Source organism: Mustela lutreola, chromosome 3 (assembly GCF_030435805.1).
Source record: "Mustela lutreola isolate mMusLut2 chromosome 3, mMusLut2.pri, whole genome shotgun sequence".
NCBI classification, from domain to species: domain Eukaryota; kingdom Metazoa; phylum Chordata; class Mammalia; order Carnivora; family Mustelidae; genus Mustela; species Mustela lutreola.
In genome coordinates, this window is record NC_081292.1 from 35,983,437 (window position 1) to 35,989,396 (window position 5,960).

At 47.0% G+C, this 5,960-nt stretch overlaps 1 long non-coding RNA gene across 1 annotated transcript; it reads left to right on the forward strand.

The window, feature by feature from the left end:
* The first annotated feature begins 1,721 nt into the window (after positions 1-1,721).
* On the forward strand, positions 1,722-4,589 carry LOC131828025 (uncharacterized). Its single transcript, XR_009352192.1, has 3 exons — positions 1,722-1,984; positions 2,244-2,316; positions 4,368-4,589. It is a non-coding gene; the product is annotated as an uncharacterized LOC131828025 (long non-coding RNA).
* Positions 4,590-5,960: the final 1,371 nt, after the last annotated feature.

Here is a 5,960-nt window from a genome sequence, read left to right on the forward strand (position 1 = left end):
CGTTAGAGAGTTTTAAAAATAAAAAGGTCACTCACCCATTCATTGATTTCTTCATTAATTCATTGAGGAAGCCTTTGCTAATGGTTGGCTACAATACAATGTAACTGTTAGTGGATTGCAGTGTAAATTTCTTATGGAAGAAACAAAGGTTCCTGTTTCTCTTTTGACCCCACAAGGCTGTACAGAATGCTAAATAGAAGGCAAGTGTTCTGGAACCACGACATATGGCTTAGTCTCTCTCCCTTCGTTACTGGCTGGTTAGGGTAGTCAAACAGCTTTGCCTCTCTGGACCTGGGATCATCTCTGAAGTAGATGATCTGGAGTAAATTATCTTTTCTTCAGCTTTGAAATTTGAATTAATTCAATCAGTTTTAATGGAACATGTTTTGTCTGTGCTCTCTATTGTGCTCAGTATCAGGGGCCACAAGCAATCAAACCAAAGCCTGGCCAGGCCCTTCAGAAGCTCCCAGCCTGCCCCATCGTAAGGGGCCCTGATGATACAGAGACAGGGCTTTGGGGAAACATTTGCCCAGATGCTAAGAGAGCACATGTGAGGAGCAGCTAACCGAGACTCCCAAAGGCAGGTGGCCCAAAGCTGCCAAGACACCTGATCCTACGTAGGCTCCGTGACACGTATCCCTGCTGTGTGGGATAGAGTGTTAGTTGGGCTGAGCCATCATGCTTTCTCCGAGGCCTGGAAGTAGGAGAAGGCTTCTACCAGACAGAGAAGCAGAGGAAAGACAATCCAAGATAAGGACCTGAGCAAAAAAAAAAAAAAAGAAAAAAAAAAAGGAGTATTTATAATGCTTCTTTTTCAGGTTATGCGAAATCTAATCATTGGTGCCACTGAACGGTGGGGGGCAGTGTATGGAAGGGAGTAGGAGTCACAGTGTGGGAGAGCCAGGGCAAGAAAGGCCTTGATTGCCATGATACAAAACCACAAGTCAATATTTACCCATCAGGAAACAGCTCCATCTCCTCCCCCTTCTCCTCTGGTTACAACTTCCGGGAGTTACCTGCCGGCACAGCAAGGCAGGTGCAAGCAGGCTCCAAGTGGACGGTGTGAGAGTGCCTGGCTGCCAGTGGCCAGATAACCTTGCTGGGAAAAGCAGCAATTCTAAGGTCTCTTCCCCACCCCAGGGAGACACAGGCCCCCTGGGAATGCGCAAAATTAACAATGCAGATGTGAAGTTAGCAGCCCCGGGGAAAACCCAACCAGCAAAACTGGGGACCCGGGCAGAAGTCCCTATTAGAGACCTTGGTTTGGTGGAGTTAGAAAGAGCTGAAGGGTTGCTTTGCTTTTGCTTGGGCTCAGCAGATGCATCCATCTGCACCTAGGTCAATTTCCACATCTAGATGTAAAGTTGGGCAGGTCTTCAAATGACTGAATGTTGTTAAGACTGAAACCTGCAGTCTATGTGGCACCCACCAGTGGTATCAACGAATAGGCTTCAAGACGTGTATCAGAGAACCAAGATCGGCAGTTACTTTAAGGTGGGGAAGACTCTTATTAGTGGAGCTGGGAAGAAATCTCAGAGAAACCCCTAGACAAGCCTGGGTGCTTCCAAGCTCTGTGCAGGAAGGCTTGCCCTGCTCTGCCTCTGCCCCCGCCCAGCAGAGGGGCGGTTGGTTTTTACTGGAGAGGAAGCACGGCTGGCCTGGAAGGGGGCGGGGCCGAGAGACACCCTACAATGTCAGGGACCGTCCTGTCAGATGAGGAGTCGTCCCACCTCCCACGAGACTTCTGAATGTTTCCTTTAACATTAACAAATCACAACCTGAAGTGGCACGGAAACATTTAAATTATAAGGCAAGTGATGAGAAGGGAAATGTAGATCATTGCTCAAATACTGAAAATCCCTAGGAAAAGAGATGCCAGCATCCAGAAGTCTAATTTGGATATATCCTTTTCTGAATACCTGTGGGGATTAACGGTGGTGGTCTTTACCTTGAAGCATTGATGCGTGTGTGCTGGTCTTTCTTGGTAAGTAGAGGCAGTTTAACACACACAGCTTGGGGAGGCTCTAGTTGCATGCTCTGGGGGTGACGGAAACATCCAAGGAAGAACACTGGGGTACAGCCAGTTTCAGAGATTGAAGATAAGAGTGTTAAGGGGTGCTGGGGCTCTCCTAGCAGAACTCACAGGGTCTGCTTTGGGGAAACCATGTGGCATGAGGGTGGGGACCGCAGGGTCTCCCATGGGCCCATCTTGAGATGCTCAAGATCTTTCTAATTGTTGTTAGCGTGCATGACCACGGCCTGGATTGGTGGAAGACCCTGGGACTAAGAAGAAAGAAGGAAGTGGGGAGGAGCAAGGTGAGTAGGTCCCTCAAATGGATTTGTATAAGAGCCCAGGCAAACCCGAACTAGAGACTCCAGAGCCTTCCTCTGCTGCTCTCCCTCCATCTTTAGTGGTCATCAAGGCATGAAGTGTGTACTGGGTTGAATGGGTGGCCCCCAAAAGATAGGGTACCTGCAAGTGTGACCTTGTCTGGAAAAAGGGCTTTGCAGATGTCATGAAGTTAAGGATCTGGAGATGAAATCATCATGGATTACCCTGATGGGCCCTCTATCCCGTGACTTATGTCCTTAAAAGAGACAGAAGAAGAGACAACACAGAAAGGCAGAAGGTAGAGCGATGCAGCCACAAGCTAAGGCATGTCTGGAGCCTCCAGAAGCTGGAAGAGGCCGGGGAAGATTCTCTTCTAGAACCTTCAGAGGAAGCATGACCCTGCCAACACCTTGATTTTAGACTTCTGGCCTCAAAAACTGTGAAGGGATAAATTTCTGTTGACCCAAGCCACCCAGTTTATGGTACTTGGTAACCACGGCCACAGGAAATGATGGAGTCTGTCTGGGAACCAGGCACACCTGGGGGGGTCTACGTTGTAACCCAGTGCAGGAACCCTGAGCTATCGTCAATACCACCAGGGGCTCAAATACTTTCCCTGGGGAAACAAAGAGAGCTGGTATGGGGGATGAGAATCTCACATTCAGAAGGGGACAGGGTTGAGCCTGTCAAGGACTCCCGGGATGGAAGACTCATCCTGAGGTCAGTGCGGTCCACGAGGCAGGGCTCAATCTGGCACCACTGGCTTTGCTGATGCTCTGCTGGAAGCTGAATGGGAGGGTCGCCATAAGGTCAATAATGTCAGGCCTAGTGGAACCCCTGCTGAGGGGAATGGGATGCGTCCAGGCACAAGATGGAAGCAGCACTGAGAGCGGCCAAGGGTGCAGGACGCAGGGGGGCCATATGGCTTGGGATCCTCAACTACAGAGGTGGGCCGGGCCCCCAGCCATGCTTTGCAAAAAGCACAGAGAACAGTGTCCTGTGGGCGACAGCCAGAACCCTGGGCGCCATTGTGGGGCCTCTGTCTGGGAATGGGGCAATCCAAGACATGGCTGTAGTCCTAGGGATCCCAACAGTGGTAGAGGTCATGACCACACATTACACTTTGGTTTACCTGGAATAAAAAATGATAGCTGGGGTTGATGTATGCCCAGCCAGGGCTAAGCACTGCGTGCTCCCCAAAACCCTCTAATCCCCATTCCAAAGATGAGGAAGCCAAGGCTTAACAAGCTTGAGCAGCCTACTGGTGCTCCTTGAACCTGTCTTGGCTGGGATCTGAGCCCAGCTCTGTCTGCCTCCCGGGTCCAAGGGCTCACGCTGCCTCTCGCTGCGTGAGGAGTTCATTTGCCAGTCGCTGAAACCATACTTTGCAGCAACCCATTTTTTCTCTTTCCCCGCTTGGGTAGAAATCTCTTAATCTCTGTCTTATTACACACTACTCGCCTTATGAAACGGAGCATTGCAGCTAGAACTCTGGCTCAGATAGAAGGCTCGGGGGGCCTTTATAAGGAGGCTGAGCCCTGTGACAGTGACAGTCCTCCACCCCCGGAGACTGTCTGTCCTAGCCCAGTATTCCTGGGCCTTTAGTCTCATTTTTGTTCTTTTCGTCTTTCTATTCTCAGGCCTACTACCCTGATTTCTGAACTTGAATGTATATTCGCACCTGCCCCCCAAAACTGTTCCCTCTTCCAATTCTGCTACGCATCAGATAAGGAAATAGCCTGATTAGAATTAAATTGGAACTAAGAGTAAGCAGCTCTTAGTAAGGAGCTCAGGGTCTCTCTTGGGCATAAATGACATGAATTTGTCCTAGGTTCCCACTCTGCAACCATCTTCTTGGTGTAACTGCTTCCCCCCACCCCACCTTGCTTGACTTTTAGAATGGGGTCTTAACTGAAATTTTTGAATTGGGGGGATCTCTAAAAAAATGAGATGTTACTATAATCTCCATCGCCGCTCGAAGAACCTACCTTTCCATTAGGTGACTCTGAACCCTGTGACTGTCACCTGCTTGCAGGAGTCAAGGGGTCACCATCAGGGTCCAGTGGCTTTCCTGCAAGAGTTCAAGAATGTGGGTCCCATCCTTCACTGAGGTCCAAGGGAGAGCAGCCTGCCGTCCTAGCACCGCTGCAAAGAAGCTGCCTGAAATATTTGTGCTGCCTCGTTCATGGAAGAAATAGAATTCAAGAGATCAAAACAGAGCCCACTATTTTATTGTAAATAAAGTTACTGATGTGAAAACAAAGTCACTGCAATCCCAGAGTAACAATGAATGTTCCTTGTGACACAATATTGCCACCTGCTGACCAAAGCGGAACAGTGCAATTGTGCACGTAAAGTGTCCGTGTGCTGTGTCTCAGCGGCCACCTTTCCCCTTAAATGCTGGTGACAGCCATCTGCGTCCCAGACCCAAATCGCGATGGCATTTCTCAACATCACCCTGGCAAGCATCGACTTCAGATCACATTTCCTTTCTCGACTTCTTCAGAAATATCCTTCCATTTAAATGAGAAACTGCAAGTTTAAGTTATTTCTTTTTTAAATTTACTTTAGCCTTTACAGTTAAGAAATAAGAATGGTAGGAAGAAAACAATAATGGATTCTCTATGTGATGGTAAAGGGTACCAGAGGAAGCACAGGATGTGCTGAAGGGAGAACCTGGTCTCACAGTTCTCTTCGCCCATGTGTGTAAACCTAAGCCTCAGTTTCTTCATCTGTACCTTCCACAGTGTACAGTCCTGTAGGATAAACAGTGCATAACATGGTTCTTGGCACAAGTACTTTAGTGTATGTTGATCGAGCCTTCTTTTATTCAAGAAACAAGCATTCTGCTAACTGCTCCCATCCACCATATTTCCTCTAGAATTAGAAGCAATGATTTAAACATTTTTTTTTTACTTAAATTCAATTTAATTAACATAGTGTATTGTCAGTTTCAGAGGTAGAGTTCAGCGATTCATCAGTCTTATAAAATACCCAGTGCTCATCACATCACGTGCCCTCCGTCATGCCCGTCACCCAGTGACCCTTTCCCACTACCCACCTCCCCTCCAGCAACCCTCCGTCTGTTCCCTGTAGTTCAGCGTCTCTTATGGTTTGCCTCCTTCTCTGTTTTTATCTTATTTTATTTTTCTTTCCCTTCCCCTATGTCCACCTGTTTTGTTTCTTAAATTCCACATATGAGTGAAATCATATGGTATTTGTCTTTCTCTGACTGACTGGTTTCACTTAGCATAATCCCTTCTAGTTCCATCCATGTTGTTGCAAATGGCAAGATTTCACTTTTTGGATGGCTGAATAATATTCATATATATATATATATATATATATATATATATATATATATATAAATCTTCTGTATCCATTAATCTGCTGATGGACATCTGGGCTCTTTCCATAGTTTGTCTTTTGTTGGACATTCATGCTATGAACACTGGTGCATATGCCCCCTTCAAATCACTATGTTTGTATCTTCTGGGTAAATACCTAGTAGTGCAATTGCTGGGTCATAAGGAAGAGAAATATGATTCTAAAGCATAAATCCCATATGAGACTCTAAAAGTAAAAGGAGAATTCAGATGGTAGAATACATTTTTGGCCTTTTTTTTTT